Below are 21,962 nucleotides of genomic sequence, written 5' to 3'. Positions count from 1 at the left end.
AACTAATGTTGCATGGACGGGAGACTGCTCTGGACCCCGGTTCTATAAGTGCAGCCGGTACGACGCAAGTAGATCTGAATTTTTTTGTAGCTTCTAACTGATTTTCAGAGCCCAGATCGCATCTCCCAACTAAGCACTCTGTCCGAATTATTGATCTGCATTCGCAGGCACGGCAGTGTCGTTCCTTCGACTTCCAGACCAGCAGGCATATGTACGAAGGATGAGCATTTTGCAGATAGCTCGTGCTCAGCAGCAACTAGCAAGCCGCGGGCACCAAGGCGCGCAGTTGTTCGGTACTCCCAGCGCAAACCACGATCATCAGGGCAACCATGCTGGGCGGATCAATTAGAGAGGAGCTATCCGCCCAGATGGCGGTTATGTCTAAACTGACAAAGGGTTATATAATTCCAAACTGTTTGCCATCCTTTTGGTTCCTCCTGATGGAAGATCTAAACTGTTTGCTAGGCACACAAAAAATTGCCAACATCACCCATCCTACCTGAAATTTTTGGGGATCTCCAAAAAGTTTGTTTTGCTGTATGAACACGGTTGCCAACGTCATGTAGGTAAAGCAAGTGGATTAAATCACCAGAAATAGATGAAACCCCAGCAAATGTAGACATATGGTCATTTTGTCTCACAACATACAAGATGGTAGGGGATTGTGCCGCAAAATGACCCAACTACTTAGTCGGGTTAATCTAACTGCCTAGCACACGTACAGCTAAAAGATACGGCCCGGCTGCATGAAGACTGAAAGTACTACTATCTTCCACTTCAGTCAACGATCGCGTCGCACAGGAACTCTGGGATAGCTCCTTTGTTCCCTTTCATTGTCATTTTCTCGTAAGCAATCTTCTTCGGCAAATGCTCGATCTGTCCCTGTCATAAGCCAAACATGGGGAAACGCTCTTACTGCATTGTGTGCTCGTCATCTTGGCGCAGAAAACACCCTTGAAATATGGTTTTGCCCACTTTTTTTTTCTGATTTCATATATTTGGGTCATGTAGGGGTGCTTTCTCAGATTGTACTTATCTAACAGCATATCCCACGTTGTCTCAAACTCGTCTTCAGTTAGCATGTGGTTCACAACCTCGTGGAACTCAGCCTGGAACTCACTCTTCTTCGTGTACAGAGGGCCCAGTGTCTCCTTCGCTTTCTTCAGCACATGCCATTTGCACCACCTGTGCACGGTGCCCGGATAAACTTTGCTGATTGCCACCTCCAAAAGTAGTGATCTCATCAACAGCCTCTTGTTTGGTCATCACCTGAATTTGCGTCATATCTTTGTTAGTGTCATTTGCAAATTGTAAACTCATAGCTGATGCAACATAGCAGCTCATGCATGAACTCAATGAACCATTAACTTATAACCCATGGCAAAATGAACGAATCAAAAAATGAAAGCCTCGCTTTATGACCAGTTTCCCAGCTTCTGAATTCATGAAGTTATGAGGTGGAGAATTGTCTAACTTGTTTCTAATAGATAATACTTATCCAACAAATTCAGGGGGTTCTACTGTGAACACCTTTGTATCATATTCATCTTTTGATTTCTTAATCTTGGAGATCTTGGGAACTACCACATGAGCTCAGATGAACTAACATATGTTTTCTTATTTGCAGAAAAGAAAACTAAAGCACATAAATGCATGATACAACACCAGGAAGATCTGCATGTAAAAGCACATGGTTTAAGTGCCAAACATTGGAATGATCAAATATATGTTTGACATACCTTCTCCACTGCAAGAATATATAGACAACTTAAGTTGCACTCCAGTTTCCATCATGGCATCATCGCTGAAGATCACAGGAAAAAGTAGTCTGAGAATCATTCCAATGCCGCTCGAGAAGCATAACTAAAGTAGTAAACATGCCAAAATTTCTGCAGGTACAGCCAAACTAAATCCAAAAGAATCACTCAGTAACCTTCAAATTAGATTAACAAGGGCAATAATCAGTTGATCAAATAGTATTAATAGTATGATTATATGAATACAGGTCTTGTTCAATGGTTACTTGTGAAAAAAACCAACCCATCTATCAGTCTAATACGTGTAGTATTTTCTAGCACAAGATTAATATAGCTCGGTTTTCACAATGCTGCCCAAAGCTGGGTGTTGCTATCAAGTCCCAAGATTAATATACCTGCATGACTTGTTATTCTCCTTCTTTGGCTTACCCTTCACGTTGTTCAGGGTAAACGATGGTCAGAGCACTTACCTAAATCGAAAGAATGAAACTATACGAAATCTAGAACTTACCGAGCAACCGCAGACGATCTCCTGCATGCACTTTGTCCTCTCTGCATTCAATCTGCTCTTGCCATATCTAATACCAAAGCCAATTTCCCACGAGTACAAATTGTAGAAGTCGTATGCCTCACCCAAGGAATAAAAACTCAAACTTAGTTCAGGCCTTATCACACTTTTTGTTGATTCCTCTGCTTATTTGCGAATCGACTATTCCAACCCATAGAAATCATTCTGGATGGACATGGCATCCGGTCGGACGGCGCACTACCCAGCCTTAACCTGCAGTTCAGAAATTAGACAAAAAAAATCAGTTCGTTTTTCTTGCTTTCTCTCTGAGTTTAGTTTGTGATTACCCTGGCAGCACGCAGGTTGTCAGTATTCATTTAGTAATGCAATAACATTTTCTCGGGGGTTGCAAAAAACGTGCTGAATCCATGAAATTTCATGTTTCAAAGTGTTCGTTGCTTACATCACATCTACAATAGCCTATATCCTGTCTGAAACTTCCGACTAATCCACCATGTCCAACCAGGGATGCACACAATGGAAAATCCTACGAAAACCATGAAATCTTGTTTTCCTACCTTTTTGTCCAACCAGAGGGGCCTGGGGATTGACTCTGTCAGTGGACTGTGGACCTCGTCGGGGATGACTCCGGTCGTCGCTGGACCCCAGCACGCGAAGCTTCGCTACCGTCGCCGCCGATCTGCTGACCACAACCGGAGCCAGCATTGGAATCAGCAGGGGCCGTCGCTCCTACTCCGCCGCTCGCCAACAAAATCAGAGGAACCGAATCTGAGTGTTCGTGGCTGTCCGCGAATTCCTGCAGGGGGAACCTATCAAAAAAGATGCTAATGGGACTGGTGGCGGCCATGGACAGTCAGTTGGCATACAAGCTAGTCCCCTCGTAGATTTGCTCGGATCCAAAATCGCTTACCTGTCAACGGCATCGAGGAGGAAGTCCAATCCAGCATCTTCCATGTCGCTCACGTAGCGGTTGCCGTCGACGAGCTATCGCCGCCGCAAGAAATACTCTTGCCGGTCGTCGCAGCGTGGTGTGGCGGCCGGGGGTGGTTGGGCGGCAAGGGTTTTCCAGAACGACCGAGACGCACGTGTGTCGCAAACGTGTCAGACGGACGGCTCAGTTTCTCGGCACCGGCCTGTTCCCCTTATCTGATCCATGGAACGCCAAAAACACTAACGTACTGGTCCACGGGCCAGTCCACGCCCGCACCTGCTCCGTCTTAAACGCACGCCCCTGCTAGCGCACTGTTTGCTACCGTATTTCGCCTCTGCCTATTTTCTGCCACCCGCGCCCGACATGGCAGACCTCTTTTCACGGATCCCGAGCATATAATGGAAGGTGAAGATATCATGTTCAGCTGGGCTCGGGCACCAAAACGCCCTGTCCTCGTGGCTAGCTTTATATTACTCTCGAATACATAAGAGCATCTCCACTCGTTTCCGGCATAGTGAAAGTGAAGGGCAAGGGATTCTCGTGTCTCATCCTTGAGTAGAAGGTGTTGGTGTCCCGACAACGTCGCTCCGACGATGACAATAGTGCCATCTTGAATAGACATCCTCTGAGTCCAACCCCATATCGATGAGGCTTTGTGCGGCATTGCTGACGACTAAGAGTTTTTGTTCTCGTTGTTCTCCATTGATATTTTTAAAATTCATGATTTTTAGAAACAAATTATGAATATTTTTAAAAATTCACAAACATTTTCTTATATTGGAACAATATGTTATTTTTAATCCGTAAAAGTCTAGCTGCGTGTTTTTTAGAAAAATCGGTTGAAAAATTGAAGAAAAAACTGAGCAAGAAAATCGCTAGACTGTGGCGGACCGGCCAATCCAAGCGCGCTCTATGCATCACCCCCGCCATTGACGCAAAGAGCGTCAAAAATTAACGGCTCCATGGCGCTCGGTCTCCAAAATCCCCTTCCCCTCTCTAGTAAAAAAATTTCAAAATGGAGGTTGAGCTCCACGGAGACTTAATTTGAAAACTTCAAAACTCAAACTTTTCAGTTTGAAAATTTTCTAAAAGTACACATATACAAAGAGACATATTGTACACGTGTGTAAATTTTCATGTCAAAATCCGTTAAACCGAGAGCTACAAAAAAAACAAATTTGGGGCTGTTTAGCATATGCACTCTTCATCCTCAAAGTCCATGATATTGTTTTATTTTGTGCAGCTCGCAATTCAAGGCATTTCATCCTGAAATTTTACACAAACACACATTACATCCTTGTATACATGTGCATTTTATTCAAAAAAAATTGAAACCGAAAAGTTTGAAATTAATTTTTATTTTTTCAAAATTAAGGGCTTCACAGAGCTCGGTCTGCAAAATGCCCTACTCCTCTCTGGTTCGCCTCCGTCACCTAAAAAAAACTATGGAATATTTGGACCGAGGGAGGGGGGAGATGACTGAATGGGCCATGGCCCGTGGGTTTGGCTGCACGAGCAGAGTGTTATTATCGGCCGCCGCGTCGCTGACCAACCCAGCACGAAACGACGACCAGGTCGCACACGGCCACCAACCACCCAGCACAGCAGCTGCCAGATCGGAAACGCCAGCGACAGCCGGCGCCAACCCCAAACAAAAAGCCCCAGCAGCAAACCCCACCAAATCCACGCCATCATTTCCATCCATCGGACCCCCCGAGGCCCGCCGCGTCGCCTCGCCGCACCAACGCCGTCGCCGACGACCGCCGAGCCGAACCCAAGGATGGGGCGCAAGCGCGCGGTGCTGGTGGGCATCAACTACGCGGGCACCAAGGCGGAGCTCAAGGGCTGCCACAACGACGTGGCCCGCATGCGCCGCTGCCTCGTCGACCGCTTCGGCTTCGACGACGACGGCGCCGGCATCCGCGTCCTCTCCGACGCCGACCCGGCCGCGCCGCTGCAGCCCACGGGCGCCAACATCCGCCGCGAGCTCGCGCGCCTCGTCGCCGACGCGCGCCCCGGGGACTCCCTCTTCTTCCACTACAGCGGCCACGGCACCCGCCTGCCGGCCGAGACCGGCCAGGACGACGACACCGGCTACGACGAGTGCATCGTCCCCTCCGACATGAACCTCATCACTGGTGCGCAGATCCGGTGACGCCCTTCCGTTTTCGTTGTGTCTCGTGCCATGTTGCTCCTGTAGTTGTTCTGCCTCGAACTACTAGTTCCAGTTAGTAAGTGGGGATCGAATCGAGTGATTGGTGAGATCTGAGAGGGACGTTATTTGATTGATTGTCACGTTCCTACGACTCAGCGGACTTAGCACCCTGAATTTCTTATTGGATTAGTTTAGGAGACTATGATTTCAGATAGTACATTGCGGCAGTACTGAACTACTGATTGCAGACTTTAGGGGATTTAGCACTGTGGCAATTTTTGAATTTCTGATTGGATTAGTTTTAAAGTGACCATGATTTCAGATAGTACACTGTGACAGTACTGATTGCAGACTTTTCACCACATAGCCCAAAATATTTGGATATACAATCAACTTTCTTGAACTATGCTATTTATGCAAGATGGCAAGAGACTGCAGGTGATCTGTTTGATGTCAAAATTTGCTACCAAGGCCCCATTTCGAATGCTGCCAAATTCGCAAGTCACAGAATTTTGGTTTGGTTTGTTAGTAGCAAGAGTTTGTTACCTCTGTTTTGTACCAATCCAAACAGGCAAACACTAACCTAAGCTGAAACATGTTGCTGGACCAGCAGGACCTAGGCTCCACACTCCTAACCTAAGTTACATTACCAATTTTTGCCATGGAACATGTCACAAACATCAAAATAACCAAAGCTCTGCATTCCTTAAACCGGTTTAGTCCTAGCCGTGCAGAGGGTACCAAGTTAGTTCAAACTTGTAGTGGATCAACATCAATCAAACTGTGTCATAAGTGATCAGGGTCTATTTTTCTAACAAAGAGAAGTTTAAGAAGATCTGTATGTCATCAACCAGGCCATGTTTGGCACTTGTTAATCATGATATATTTTTTCTCGCAATAGAATGTTCTGAGCCTGCTTCAACTCATAGGGCAATTAGGCTGATGGCTATCTGCAGACAATTTTCCAGTGCTTTGATAATCCTCTGCTTTCAAATATTAAATATATCGAGAAGGCAACCAATACATAGAAATAGAGAAATTAATAACCAGTAACATCTTGCATCTCTTCCTGTCAATGGCATTCTAATTTCCTTCTGTGCACTGCAGACCAAGATTTCACAGAGCTCGTGCAGAAAGTCCCTGATGGCTGCCTGTTCACCATAGTCTCCGACTCCTGCCACAGCGGTGGCCTGCTTGACAAGGCCAAGGAGCAGATTGGCCACAGCACAAAGCAGAACAAGGCACAGCAAGGCAAACGGGAAGATCGGTCTGATTCCGGCTCCGGCGGCTTCCGGTCGTTCCTCAAACAGACCGTCCGGGAAGCCTTCGAGTCCCAAGGAGTCCACCTCCCTCGCCGCGGCGGCCAGCAGAGCAGCTACGACGACGACGCTGAGTCCGAGGAGCCGAGCCTGGACTCAGGTACAGACGGCCACGTCAAGAACCGGTCGCTGCCCCTCTCGACGTTCATCGAGATGCTCAAGGAGAAGACGGGGAAGGACGACATCGAGGTGGGGTCGATCCGGATGACGCTGTTCAACGTCTTCGGCGAGGACGCGAGCCCCAAGATCAAGAAGTTCATGAAGGTGATGCTGGAGAAGCTCCAGCAGGGGCAGCACGGCGGGGTGGTGGGCCTCGTGGGCGCCCTGGCGCAGGAGCTGATCAGGGCCAAGCTGCAGGGCAAGCAGGAGGAGTTGAAGCCGGCCATGGAGCAGGAGGTGCACGGCGTGGAGGAGGTGTACGCCGGGACGACGGCGAGGGCGCCCCACAACGGCGTCCTCATCAGCGGATGCCAGACCGACCAGACCTCGGCGGACGCCACGACGGCCAAGGGCCTGTCCTACGGCGCGCTCAGCAACGCCATCCAGTCCATCCTCGCGGACAAGGACGGCAAGGTGAGCAACAAGGAGCTGGTGCTGAGGGCGCGCCAGCTGCTGTCCAAGCAGGGGTACAAGCAGCAGCCTGGGCTCTACTGCAGCGACAGGCACACCGAGGTGGCCTTCATATGCTGAGAGCGCCGTGAAACATCATCATCCGTTGTCTTTCTTTGTCCGTCGATGGGATGGGAGAAGAAACGTTTTCTCCTCGTGTGTCAAAACTGTCTGTTGTGGACTGTGGTTTTGGAGACCTGGACACCATGTGTTGCTAAGATTGGACTGTTTCATCACAGAATAACAATCACATGCTCTGAGGTTATATAATAATACTATATACATACCTCCATGTTTCTCAAAAGCAGAAAAAATAGATAAAATTACGGGAGAACAGGTAAAGCCATTCCCACTATCTTTATACCATATACAAACCTGCCATTACATTATCTGTATGTATCTTACTCCCACTCTGCTGCCTTTTATGGTTAGTGGCAACTGATATGTATGTACTCTATCTTAGAAATAGTGCCACAACCATCATGGAGTAGTATAATGAGATCATCCGTGGTGAAGACACTCATAGCTGACCTGACGCGAACGGAATTATTGGCGCCACGAGCCAGTATCCAAAAAAGCGAGCACTGGCAGCGATGATCACCTCTGAGCTCCACCACCCCACCACCCCCGCACTGCCTGCCAGATCGGAGCGCCACCCCACCAACCTAGTCGCGTCCTGCAGCGCCAACCGGAGCGCGCCGGCTCGCCGGTCGATGGGGCGGAAGCGCGCGGTGCTGGTGGGCATCAACTACCCGGGCACGGAGGGGGAGCTCAAGGGCTGCCTCAACGACGTGGCCCGCATGCGCCGCTGCCTCGTCGACCGCTTCGGCTTCGACGACGCCGACATCCGCGTCCTCGCCGACGCCGACCCGTCCACGCCGCCGCCCACGGGCGCCAAAATCCGGCTCGAGCTCGAGCGGCTCGTCGGCGGCGCGCGGCCCGGGGACTCCCTCTTCTTCCACTACAGCGGCCACGGCCTGCAGCTGCCCGCCGAGACCGGCGAGGACGACGACACCGGCTACGACGAGTGCATCGTGCCCTGCGACACCAATCTCATCAAAGGTAAAGATTGAAAGTGCTCCGAATTCGTCTTGGAGCTGTTACTGTCTGATGTGGCTGACAAGTGAAGGAGCTCCTTTGCCGCAGACCAAGACTTCACGGAGCTCGTGCGGAAAGTGCCCGATGGCTGCCTCTTCACCATGGTATCCGATTCGTGCCACAGCGGCGGCCTCATCGACAAGACCAAGGAGCAGATCGGGAACAGCACCAAGCAGAGCAGGGCCCGGCAGCGGCAGCGGCCTCCGTCCGCCGGCGCCAACCTGTGCGCCTCGCTCCTCGGGGTCGTCCGGGGCGCGCTCGAGTACGTCGGCATCCGCCTCTCCCGCCGCGCCAAGCAGGCGGGCCCGCCGGCCGGCACCGCCACCGCCACGAGCCGGTCGCTGCCCCTGTCGACGTACATCCGGATGCTCAAGGAGCAGACCGGGAAGGACGACGTCGGCGTGGGCTCCATCCGGACGACGCTGTTCCACCACTTCGGCGACGACGCCACGCCCAAGATCAAGAAGTTCGTCAAGGCCGTGGTGCACTGCCACGGCAAGCTCCGGCATGGCGCTGACCAGGCCGCCATGGTCACGGAGCTGACCCCGAAGGCTAAGCCGGAGGGCGGCGACGGCGGGGATCAGGCCGGCGCGCTCGGACCAGCCATGGAGCAGGAGGTGCGGAGCGTCGAGGAGGTGTACGCAGGCGCCGCCGCGGCGAAGGTCCCGCCGCCACGCAACGGCGTGCTGATCAGCGGGTGCCAGACCGACGAGTCCTCGGCGGACCTGACCACGGCCAGCGGCGTGTCCTACGGCGCGCTCAGCAACGCCATTCAGGCCGTCCTCGCGGAGGAGAAGCGCGGGAAGAAGGTGACCAACAGGGAGCTCGTGCAGAGGGCGCGCGGGCTGCTGGCCAAGCAGGGCTACGTCCAGCAGCCCGGCCTCTACTGCAGCGACGAGCACGCCGATGCTGCCTTCATATGCTGATTGGGTTGGCATCGCGTCGGTCGTGGTGTGCCGTGTGCCGACTGACCCTGTATTCGCGTGTCGATGAGATTTGCGCCGTGTGTTAATTGCCTCTTGTGCTGCGGCAACGGTTCAAATTTTGGTTTCCCTCGTATTTGGGCACCTTTGAGATAACGAAAAAAGAGAAAAAGCTTACAAACTTCTCTGAACCCTATTTACTACTACGGTTAGCGAAATTCGTTCCAAGTTTAGCTCAGACGTAGCTGTCTTCTTTTTGGTACCAAACCCGGGAAAAACCCTAAACGAGCTCCAATAAATGATGAGCTATAGAAGGATTCGTTTTTTTTCGACATGGATTTTTCATACTTATAAAAACGGAGTGTTTTTTTCTTAAAAAACTACACAGACGCTCACATAGACGCACACATACTCACACAATTGAACGCACACACACATACTCTGTCTCTATGAGCACCTTCAAGAGACTGAGACGACAGGTCTTGAGATTGAGAAAGTTAGAGTATCTTCAACCAGGTACCTCTAATCCGACCCCTCAAACGCCCGCGGACGCGCCCGGTCAGTGACCGGCCGTGTCCGTTTTGAGCCCCTATTTGTCCATCCACGCAGGCACAATCCTTATTTTCTTCCTCATATGTCCGCTCACTTGCACATGATTGATGGAGATGAAGAGAGAGAAAGAAAAAATTGAATAAATAAAGAGAAAAATGTGGTCTGGGGTGGGGCCGCGTCCTATGTGGCGGATTGACTGGGCGTGTCCGCGAGCCCTCGTATCCTCCCCATATTTGAGATGGATATGAGGGTTCGCGGACAGCCGGGACATATAGGGAAGATATGAGGGGTCCGGTTAGGTCAAGCTTTTGCTATTGTTTGCTTCTCTCTCATGTCCGGTCAGTGGTCTCCATGCCCGCTCGGTCAATTTGAGGAGTCCGGCTATAGATGCTCTTATCACCTCTTACTTAAAAAAACGTCTTTACATAAAATATACACAGGTGTCAAACCTATGGCTTGATCTCCGGTGGACCGTGTTAAAACCACCCTCCTATGCATCCAACCAGTTGGTTCTCTACTTATAAAACTAGAGTTAATGGCATTCTCTCGACTCTAACATGTGGTATCATGCAAACCTACAAGATGGTAAAGGATTGTAATCGGGTGTCGGTCACCTCCAGATACGCCACATCCACTCGTGTCCCCGCACGCGACCACTTCATCTAGCGCCTTTATCATTTTGCATGGGGCACTGCTGTAGGATCGAAAGTATGTCTAGAGGGGGGTGATTAAACTACTTGATCAAATAAAAATCTATCATTGTCCTAATTTTATGTCTTGGCAAACTTTAGCAACTTAACACAAGTCAAGCAATCAACCTACACATGCAATTCTAAGAGTATAGCAGCGGAATGTAAATCATTGCATATGAAGGTAAAGGGAGGAGTTTGGAGGAAGCAAACGCAATGTAGACACGGAGATTTTTGGCGTGGTTCCGATAGGTGGTGCTATCGTACATCCATATTGATGGAGACTTCAACCCATGAAGGATAACGGTTGCGCGAGTCCACGGAGGGCTCCACCCACGAAGGATCCACGAAGAAGCAACCTTGTCTATCCCACCATGGCCATCGCCCACGAAGGACTTGCCTCACTTGGGTAGATCTTCACGAAGTAGGCGATCTCCTTGCACTTACAAACTCCTTGGTTCAACTCCACAATCTTGACGAAGGCTCCCAAGTGACACCTAACCAATCTAGGAGACACCACTTTCCAAAAGGTAATAGATGGTGTGTTGATGATGAACTCCTTGCACCCTTGAAGAGTGGTCTATTTTTGATGAATCTCGATAGTAGTGATACACATGTTCATAATGTTGAAGCCAAAAGATGCAGAGTTGATAATGATAGTGCAACTTATTTGTGGCACTGCTGTTTGGGTCATATTGGTGTAAAGCGCATGAAGAAACTCCATACTGATGGACTTTTGGAATCACTTGATTATGAATCACTTGGTACTTGCGAACCATGCCTCATGGGCAAGATGACTAAAACGCCGTTCTCCGGAACTATGGAGCGAGCAACAGATTTGTTGGAAATCATACATACAGATGTATGTGGTACGATGAATGTTGAGGCTCGCGGCGGGTATCGTTATTTTCTCACCTTCACAGATGATTTAAGCAGATATGGGTATATCTACTTAATGAAACATAAGTCTGAAACATTTGAAAAGTTCAAAGAATTTCAGAGTGAAGTTGAAAATCATCGTAACAAGAAAATAAAGTTTCTGTGATCTGATCGTGGAGGAGAATATTTGAGTTACGAGTTTGGTCTACATTTGAAACAATGGGGAATAGTTTCGCAACTCACGCCACCCGGAACACCACATCGAAATGGTGTGTCTGAACATCGTAATCATACTTTACTAGATATGGTGCGATCTATGATGTCTCTTACTGATTTACCGCTATCGTTTTGGGGTTATGCTTTAGAGACGGATGCATTCACGTTAAATAGGACACCATCGAAATCCGTTGAGACGACGCCTTATGAACTGTGGTTTGGCAAGAAAACAAAGTTGTCGTTTCTTAAAGTTTGGGGCTGCGATGCTTATGTGAAAAAGCTTCAACCTGATAAGCTCGAACCCAAATCGGAGAAATGTGTCTTTATAGGATACCCAAAGGAGACTGTTGGGTACACTTTCTATCACAGATCCGAATGGATCCTTTCTAGAGAAGGAGTTTCTCTCGAAAGAAGTGAGTGGGAGGAAAGTAGAACTTGATGAGGTAACCGTACCTGCTCCCTTATTGGAAAATAGTTCATCACAGAAACCGGTTCCTGTGACGTCTATACCAATTAGTGAGGAAGTTAATAATGATGATCATGGAACTTCAGATCAAGTTGTTACTGAACCTCGTAGGTCAACCAGAGTAAGATCCGCACCAGAGTGGTACGGTAATCCTATTCTGGAGGTTATGTTACTAGACCATGACGAACCTACGAACTATGAAGAAGCGATGGTGAGCCCAGATTCGGCAAAATGGCCTGAGGCCATGAAATCTGAGATGGGATCCATGTATGAGAACAAAGTGTGGACTTTGGTTGACTTGCCCGATGATCGGCAAGCCATTGAGAATAAATGGATCTTCAAGAAGAAGACTGACGCTGATGGTAATGTTACTGTCTATAAAGCTCGACTTGTTGCGAAAGGTTTTCGACAAGTTCAAGGGATTGACTACGATGAGACCTTCTCACCCGTAGCGATGCTTAAGTCTGTCCGAATCATGTTAGCAATTGCCGCATTTTATGATTATGAAATTTGGCAAATGGATGTAAAAACTGCATTCTTGAATGGATTTCTGGAAGAAGAGTTGTATATGATGCAACCGGAAGGTTTTGTCGATCCAAAGGGAGGTAACAAAGTGTGCAAGCTCCACCGATCCATTTATGGACTGGTGCAAGCCTCTCGGAGTTCGAATAAACGCTTTGATAGTGTGATCAAAGCATTTGGTTTTGTACAGACTTTTGGAGAAGCCTGTATTTACAAGAAAGTGAGTGGGAGCTCTGTAGCATTTCTGATATTATATGTGGATGGCATATTGCTGATTGGAAATGATATAGAATTTCTGGATAGCATAAAGGGATACTTGAATAAGAGTTTTTCAATGAAAGACCTCGGTGAAGCTGCTTATATATTGGGCATCAAGATCTATAGAGATAGATCAAGACGCTTAATTGGACTTTCACAAAGCACATACCTTGACAAAGTTTTGAAGAAGTTCAAAATGGATCAAGCAAAGAAAGGGTTCTTGCCTGTGTTACAAGGTGTGAAGTTGAGTGACTCAATGCCCGACCACTGCAGAAGATAGAGAGAAGATGAAAGATGTTCCCTATGCTTCAGCCATAGGCTCTATCATGTATGCAATGCTGTGTACCAGACCTGATGTGTGCCTTGCTATAAGTCTAGCAGGGAGGTACCAAAGTAATCCAGGAGTGGATCACTGGACAGCGGTCAAGAACATCCTGAAATACCTGAAAAGGACTAAGGATATGTTTCTCGTTTATGGAGGTGACAAAGAGCTCATTGTAAATGGTAACGTTGATGCAAGCTTTGACACTGATCCGGACGGTTCTAAATCGCAAACCGGATACGTGTTTACATTGAACGGTGGAGCTGTCAGTTGGTGCAGTTCTAAACAAAGCGTCGTGGCGGGATCTACGTGTGAAGCGGAGTACGTAGCTGAAGCAGCAAATGAAGGAGTCTAGATGAAGGAGTTCATATCCGATCTAGGTGTCATACCTAGTGCATCGGGTCCAATGAAAATCTTTTGTGGCAATACTGGAGCAATTGCCTTGGCGAAGGAATCCAGATTTCACAAGAGAACCAAGCACATCAAGAGACGCTTCAATTCCATCCGGGATCTAGCCCAGGTGGGAGACATAGAAATTTGCAAGATACATACGGATCTGAATGTTGCAGACCCGTTGACTAAGCCTCTTCCACGAGCAAAACATGATCAGCACCAAGACTCCATGGGTGTTAGAATCATTACTGTGTAATCTAGATTATTGACTCTAGTGCAAGTGAGAGACTGAAGGAAATATGCCCTAGAGGCAATAATAAAGTTATTATTTATTTCCTTATATCATGATAAATGTTTATTATTCATGCTAGAATTGTATTAACCGGAAACATAATACTTGTGTGAATACATAGACAAACAGAGTGTCACTAGTATGCCTCTACTTGACTAGCTCGTTGATCAAAGATGGTTATGTTTCCTAGCCATAGACATGAGTTGTCATTTGATTAACGGGATCACATCATTAGGAGAATGATGTGATTGACTTGACCCATTCCGTTAGCTTAGCACTCGATCGTTTAGTATGTTGCTATTGCTTTCTTCATGACTTATACATGTTCCTATGACTATGAGATTATGCAACTCCCATTTACCGGAGGAACACTTTGTGTGCTACCAAACGTCACAACGTAACTGGGTGATTATAAAGGTGCTCTACAGGTGTCTCCGAAGGTACTTGTTGGGTTGGCGTATTTCGAGATTAGGATTTGTCACTCCGATTGTCGGAGAGGTATCTCTGGGCCCACTCGGTAATGCACATCACTATAAGCCTTGCAAGCATTGCAACTAATGAGTTAGTTGCAGGATGATTTATTACGGAACGAGTAAAGAGACTTGCTGGTAACGAGATTGAACTAGGTATTGAGATACCGACGATCGAATCTCGGGCAAGTAACATACCGATGACAAAGGGAACAACGTATGTTGTTATGTGATACGTCTCCAACGTATCTATAATTTTTGATTGCTCCATGCTATATTATCTACTATTTTGGACAATATTGGGCTTTATTATCCACTTTTATATTATTTTTGGGACTAACCTATTAACCGGAGGCCCAGCCCAGAATTGCTGTTTTTTGCCTATTTCAGAGTTTCGCAGAAAAAGAATATCAAACGGAGTCCAAATGGAATGAAACCTTCGGGAGCATGATTTTTGGAACGAACATGATCCAGGAGACTTGGACCCTATGTAAGAGAAGCTTCCAGGAGGCCACAAGGTAGGGGGCGCGGCCACCCCCCCAGGGCGCGCCCTCCACCCTCGTGGGCCCCATGTTGCTCCACCGACGTACTTCTTCCTCCTATAAATACCTACGTACCCCCAAACGATTAGATACGGAGCCAAAAACCTAATTCCACCGCCGCAACCTTCTATACCCACGAGATCCCATCTTGGGGCCTGTTCCGGAGCTCCGCCAGAGGGGGCATCCATCACGGAGGGCTTCTACATCAACACCATAGCCTCTCCGATGAAGTGTGAGTAGTTTACCTCAGACCTTCGGGTCCATAGTTAGTAGCTAGATTGCTTGTTCTCTCTTTTTGGATCTCAACACAATGTTCTCCCCCTCTCTCGTGGAGATCTATTCGATGTAATCTTCTTTTTGCGGTGTGTTTGTTGAGACCGATGAATTGTGGGTTTATGATCAAGATTATCTATGAACAATATTTGAATCTTCTCTGAATTCTTTTATGTATGATTGGTTATCTTTGCAAGTCTCTTCGAATTATCAGTTCGGTTTGGCCTACTAGATTGATCTTTCTTGCAATGGGAGAAGTGCTTAGCTTTGGGTTCAATCTTGCGGTGTCCTTTCCCAGTGACAGTAGGGGCAGCAAGGCACGTATTGTATTGTTGCCATCGAGGATAACAAGATGGGGTTTTTATCGTATTGCATGAATTTATCCCTCTACATCATGTCATCTTGCTCAAGGCGTTACTCTGTTTTCATGAACTTAATACTCTAGATGCATGCTGGATAGCGGTCGATGAGTGGAGTAATAGTAGTAGATGCAGGCAGGAGTCGGTCTACTTGTCTCGGACGTGATGCCTATATACATGATCATACCTAGATATTCTCATAACTATGCTCAATTCTGTCAATTGCTCAACAGTAATTCGTTCACCCACCGTAAAATACTTATGCTCTTGAGAGAAGCCACTAGTGAAACCTATGGCCCCCGGGTCTATCTTCATCATATTAATCTTCCAACACTTTGTTATTTCCTTTGCTTTTTATTTTGCTTTTATTTTACTTTGCATCTTTATCACAAAAATACCAAAAATATTATCCTATCATATCTATCAGATCTCACTCTCGTAAGTGACCGTGAAGGGATTCACAACCCCTTATCGCGTTGGTTGCGAGGATTTATTTGTATTGTGCAGGTGCGAGGGACTAGCGCGTAGCCTCCTACTGGATTGATACCTTGGTTCTCAAAAACTGAGGGAAATACTTACGCTACTTTGTTGCATCACCCTTTCCTCTTCAAGGGAAAACCAACGCAGTGCTCAAGAGGTATCATTATGCGGTCTGCCCGATAAAGATCTTCGTAGAATATGTGGGAGCCAATATGAGCATCCAGGTTCCGCTATTGGTTATTGACCGGAGACGTGTCTCGGTCATGTCTACATAGTTCTCGAACCCGTAGGGTCCACACGCTTAAAGTTTCGATGACGGTTATATTATGAGTTTATGAGTTTTGATGTACCGAAGGTTGTTCGGAGTCCCAGATGTGATCGGACATGACGAGGAGTCTCAAAATGGTCGAGACATGAAGATTGATATATTGGAAGCCTATATTTGGATATCGAAAGTGTTTCGGGTGAAATCGGGATTTTACCGGAGTACCGAGGAGTTACCAGAACCCCCCGGGGGCTTAATGGGCCATAGTGGGCCTTAGTGGAGAAGAGGAGAGGCGGCCAGGGCAGGGCCGCGTGCCCCTCCCCCTCTAGTCCGAATAGGATAAGGAGAGGGGGGCGGCCCTCTCTCCCTCCTCTTTCCCCCCTTCTCCTAATCCAACAAGGAAGGGAGGGAGTCCTACTCCCGGTGGGAGTAGGACTCCTCCTGGCGCGCCTCCCCTGGCCGGCCACACCTCCCCCCTTGCTCCTTTATATACGGGGGCAGGGGGCACCCCAAAGACACAACAATTGATTTGATCTTTTAGCCGTGTGCGGTGCCCCCCTCCACCATAGTCCACCTCGATAATACTGTAGCGGTACTTACGCGAAGCCCTGCGTCGGTAGAACATCATCATCGTCACCACGCCGTCGTGCTGACGAAACTCTCCCTCAACACTCGGCTGGATCGGAGTTAGAGGGACGTTATCGGGTTGAACGTGTGCTGAACTCGGAGGTGCCGTGCGTTCGGTACTTGATCGGTTGGATCATGAAGACGTACGACTACATCAACCGCGTTGTGCTAATGCTTCCGCTTTCGGTCTACGAGGGTACGTGGACAACACTCTCCCCTCTCGTTGCTATGCATCACCATGATCTTGCGTGTGCGTAGGAATTTTTTTGAAATTACTACGTTCACCAACAGTCCATCACATCATTCTAATTATGTGATCCCGTTCATCAAATGACAACACATGTCTATGCTCAGGAAACATAACCATCTTTGATCAACGAGCTAGTCAAGTAGAGGCATACTAGGGACACTCTGTTTTGTCTATGTATTCACACATGTACTAAGTTTCCGGTTAATACAATTCTAGCATGAATAATAAACATTTATCATGATATAAGGAAATATAAATAACAACTTTTAGGCTTATATGTATATCAAATATACCTTTCACTTTGCCATCCTTCTTATCCACCAAATACTTGGGGCAGTTCCGCTTCCAGTGACCAGTCCCTTTGCAGTAGAAGCACTCAGTTTCAGGCTTAGGTCCAGACTTGGGCTTCTTCCCGGGAGCAACAACTTGCTTGCTATTCTTTTTGAAGTTCCCCTTCTTCCCTTTGCCCTTTTTCTTGAAACTAGTGGTCTTGTTAACCATCAACACTTGATGCTCCTTCTTGATTTCTACCTACGCAGCCTTTAGCATCGCGAAGAGCTCGGGAATTGTCTTTTCCATCCCTTTCATATTATAGTTCATCACGAAGCCTTTATATCTTGGTGGCAGTGATGGAAGAACTCTTTCAATGACACTATCATCAGGAAGATTAACTCCCATCTGAGTCAAGTGGTTATGGTACCCAGACATTCTGAGTATGTGTTCACTGACAGAACTATTCTCCTCCATCTTGCAACTATAGAACTTGTTGGAGACTTCATATCTCTCAACTCGGGCATTTGCTTGAAATATTAATTTCAACTTCTGGAACATCTCATATGCTCCATGACGTTCAAAACGTCTTTGAAGTCCCGATTCTAAGCCGTAAAGCATGGCACACTGAACTATCGAGTAGTCATCAGCTTTGCTCTGCCAGACGTTCATAACATCAGGAGTTGCTCCTGCAGCGGGTCTTGCACCTAGCGATGCTTCCAGGACGTAATTCTTCTGTGCAGCAATGAGGATAAACCTCAAGTTACGGACCCAGTCCGTGTAATTGCTACCATCATCTTTCAACTTAGCTTTCTCTAGGAACGCATTAAAATTCAAGGGAACGGTAGCACGGGCCATTGATCTACAACAACATAGATATGCAAAAAACTATCAGGTACTAAGTTCATGATAAATTAATGTTCAATTAATCATATTACTTAAGAACTCCCACTTAGATAGACATCCCTCTAGTCATCTAAATGATCACGTGATCCATATCAACTAAACCATGTCCGATCATCACATGAGATGGAGTAGTTTTCAATGGTGAACATCTCTATGTTGATCATATCTACTATATGATTCACGTTCGACCTTTTGGTCTTAGTGTTCCGAGGCCATATCTGCATATGCTAGGCTCGTCAAGTTACCCGAGTATTCTGCGTGTGCAAAACTGGCTTGCACCCGTTGTATGTGAACGTAGAGCTTATCACACCCGATCATCACGTGGTGTCTTGGCACGACGAACTGTAGCAACGGTGCATACTCAGGGAGAACACTTATACCTTGAAATTTAGTGATGGATCATCTTATAATGCTACCGCCGTACTAAGCAAAATAAGATGCATAAAAGATAAACATCACATGCAATCAAAAATATGTGACATGATATGGCCATCATCATCTTGTGCCTTTGATCTCCATCTCGAAAGCACCGTCATGATCTCCATGGTCACCGGCTTGACACCTTGATCTTCATCGTAGCATCATTGTCGTCTCACCAAGTAGCGACCCGACCTCAAACGGTCAAGTCTCTGTGCTTCAGTGTCATCCCTAGATCGGTAATGCTGACGCACACAGTACTCGAAGGATTTATAACAGAGTAGCAATCACACACTTATTACATCGAATGTCTCAAAAGAGAACTTATTACATAAATATGGCTTAAGGCCATCTAATACGATAACAGCGGAAGGCTTGGAAGATAAAGTGAGTCCATCAACTCCAACGACATAGCTGAGCTGCACGGCAACGACCTAATGAACCTTACTCCTCGTCTGAAAAGTCTGCAACATAATACGTTGCAGCCCGGAAACGGGTCAGCACATGGAATATGCTGGCAATATAATACAGTAGAGCAAGAACAGAATAGTGCTATCACTACATGCATATTTGGCTGGTGGAAAGCTCTATGGTTATAGTTTTGCGAAAAGCCAATTTTTCCCTACAACAAAGGAATAGATTTTATTTAACTATCATGGTAGTTGAAACATCATTGAGAAGGTTCCTCCAACTCAATCCCAATTAAAGTAATTATCAACCCAACAATATTAACTTAGAGTGATGAGATACTTAGGATACTCCAAGTACTAGATACTCAAGATTGTCCATAACCGGGGACACGGCTAACCATGATTAGATTGTACACTCTGCAGAGATTTGCGCACTTTTCCCCACAAGACTCGATCTCCTCCGTTGGATTTTCTCGCACTACAGGGTGTTTGAGAAACGGATGACCGAGACACAGTCTTTCAGAAACATTAACTCTTTACTCCGAGCAGACCATACCAACCTACATCCCTCTACCTGCTGATCCACCTCTTCAAGAGCTCATGCAACTTACTCAACTATGCTAGAGCCCATAATAGCTTGTGGCTGCACACGGAAGTTTCTAGCATGAAAATATCTCAGTTCCCTTTGAGCCTGGGTGGCAGACCTTAGGATTATCACACGGTACTCCGGGATATCCTAGGACAACACTGGATTCTCCAGGTGCCCGACAAGCAATCCACCCAGATGTGTATTAAAGTTGCCACCTTAAGTTGAACCATTAATTAACAATCTCACATCTGTCATGGATTCACTCACCCAAACCATGTCTACGAGCATAGCATAGCAATATAAGCGATACGTAGAAGTAACTCCCAAGGGTTTGAATATCACAGGGCAATAGGTTCTACCTCATCAACTACTTCCCAATACCCACAAGTTAATCATATCCTAATCATGCAGTGTTTGAGGATTGGAGCTAATGCATAAAAACTGGGTATGAAAAGAGTATGATCAATGTGTTACTTGCCTTGCTGACGATCCACAAAACCTAGAGACTCGTAGTAGCACGCTTCGCACTCCGGGTGTTCTATCGCAAACAAACAATTGCATACATAATCAATCAGGCAAAGAAGCACGGGTAAATCTCAAATAAGAAGAACTAACCAGAAAGTTCAACTTAAGAACTCCGGTTTGCAAAAAGAATCAAATCAAACGGAGCAACGAAACTCAAACTGCGAAAGAAACAAGATCCGTTTACTAATCTGGACTAAAGTCAAATTTTACAATACCAAAATCTTGTTCAAATTGATTAAACAGAAAGAGGGTTTCGAGACGAAGATCTAGGCGCTTGAATCGCCTGATTCCGATAAACGAGCGAAAAGATAAACTGAAACGAAAATCGGATCAGAAATCGCGATCGAAAAATAATCGCGGAAAATCCGAGAAAAAGAAAAACTGACGAACAGGCTAACGAACGAACGTTCTGCGGCTAACGAGTGAACACCGTTCGTTAAAACGAACGTACGGATGAACGTCCGCTAACTAAACTAAACCAGGAAAAAAAATAAAACCGATCTATTCTAAAAAAACGAAAACTAGGGTTTTCTAAACAAACCGAATCGGTTTAAAATATAAAACCGAACGACGGCTTATAACTCCGGCGAGGTCCGGCGAGGCGGGGTGGCTCCGGCGAGGTCCGGCTGCGGCGGCGGGTGGCGCGGGGCGACGCTAGGCGGCGGCGCGGCGCTGGGCGGCGGGGCGACGACGGCAGCGGCGGCGTGGCGCGAGCGGCGGGGTTCGGCGGGTGGCGGGGTTCGGGTGGTGGTGGAGTCGTGGCGGGGGCGGCGTATATATAGGAGGGGGGCTAGCTTGGGGGAGGGGGCAAGGCGGCGCGGGGAAAGAGTCCCGGCCGGACTCGGCGTTGGGCGGCGGCGCTCGCGGTCTCCTGGAGGGAGACGAGGCGCGGGGCGGTTGGGCCGGCTCGGCTGGGCTTCGGCCCAGTCGGGCGCTGGAGATTTTTTTTAAAATAATTTCGCCGAAACTTAAATAAATCCTAGAAAATAAAATAAAAAACTAAAAATACCAAAACAAATTTTCACCGTCTAAATAAAATATTTAGAACAAGATGATCATTTTCTTGGCCCTAAAATGCAACTTTGAAAACATGCAATTTTTCTAATTCAAATAAAATAGCAATAAACTCCGAATAAAAATCCAATATTTGATTTTAATATTTTTCCTCCAATATTTCAATTACTTTGGAGAAGTCATATTATCTCCTCTCATATATTTTAATATGAAATATTTTTGAAGAGTAAAATAATTAAAACCAAAATCCTCGTTTCAATATTTGATAGAATTCAAATATGAAAACAGTGAAATCCCCAACTCTCTCCGATGGTCCTTGAGTTGCTTAGGATTTCGAGGATCGCGAAACAAAATGCAGCAAAATATGATATGCATGAATGATCTATGTATAACATTCCAAATTCAAAATTTGGGATGTTACAAACCTACCCCCCTTAAGATGAATCTCGCCCTCGAGATTCGGGTTGGCTAGAAAATAGGTGTGGGTGGTCTTTGCGAAGATCATCCTCTCGTTCCCAGGTGGCTTCATCCTCGGTATGGTGACTCCACTGAACTTTGCAAAACTTGATAACCTTGCTGCGGGTGACTCGGCTGGCAAATTCAAGAATCCTGACTGGCTTCTCCTCATAGGTCAGATCGCTGTCCAACTGAATCG

General features: G+C 47.0%; 1 long non-coding RNA gene and 1 pseudogene across 2 annotated transcripts; one reads left to right on the top strand and one right to left on the bottom strand.

Moving 5' to 3' along the window:
- Nucleotides 1–594: 594 nt before the first annotated feature.
- LOC123182484 (uncharacterized) lies at nt 595–3,404 on the bottom strand. Of its 2 annotated transcripts, XR_006492183.1 has the most exons (6): nt 3,197–3,404; nt 2,844–3,082; nt 2,269–2,538; nt 2,153–2,187; nt 1,740–1,804; nt 595–1,269 (listed from the first exon to the last, which is right to left on the bottom strand). It is a non-coding gene; the product is annotated as an uncharacterized lncRNA (long non-coding RNA). The 2 variants fall into 2 exon arrangements; XR_006492184.1 differs by lacking the exon at nt 2,153–2,187 and having other exon boundaries at nt 597–1,269.
- A 1,394-nt stretch (nt 3,405–4,798) lies between these two features.
- Nucleotides 4,799–9,578, top strand: LOC123182483 (metacaspase-4-like; annotated as a pseudogene).
- Nucleotides 9,579–21,962: the final 12,384 nt, after the last annotated feature.

This window comes from Triticum aestivum, chromosome 1D (assembly GCF_018294505.1).
Source record: "Triticum aestivum cultivar Chinese Spring chromosome 1D, IWGSC CS RefSeq v2.1, whole genome shotgun sequence".
NCBI lineage: Eukaryota > Viridiplantae > Streptophyta > Magnoliopsida > Poales > Poaceae > Triticum > Triticum aestivum.
Note: the sequence above shows the minus strand (reverse complement) of the source record. Positions and strands in the feature narration are given on the sequence as shown.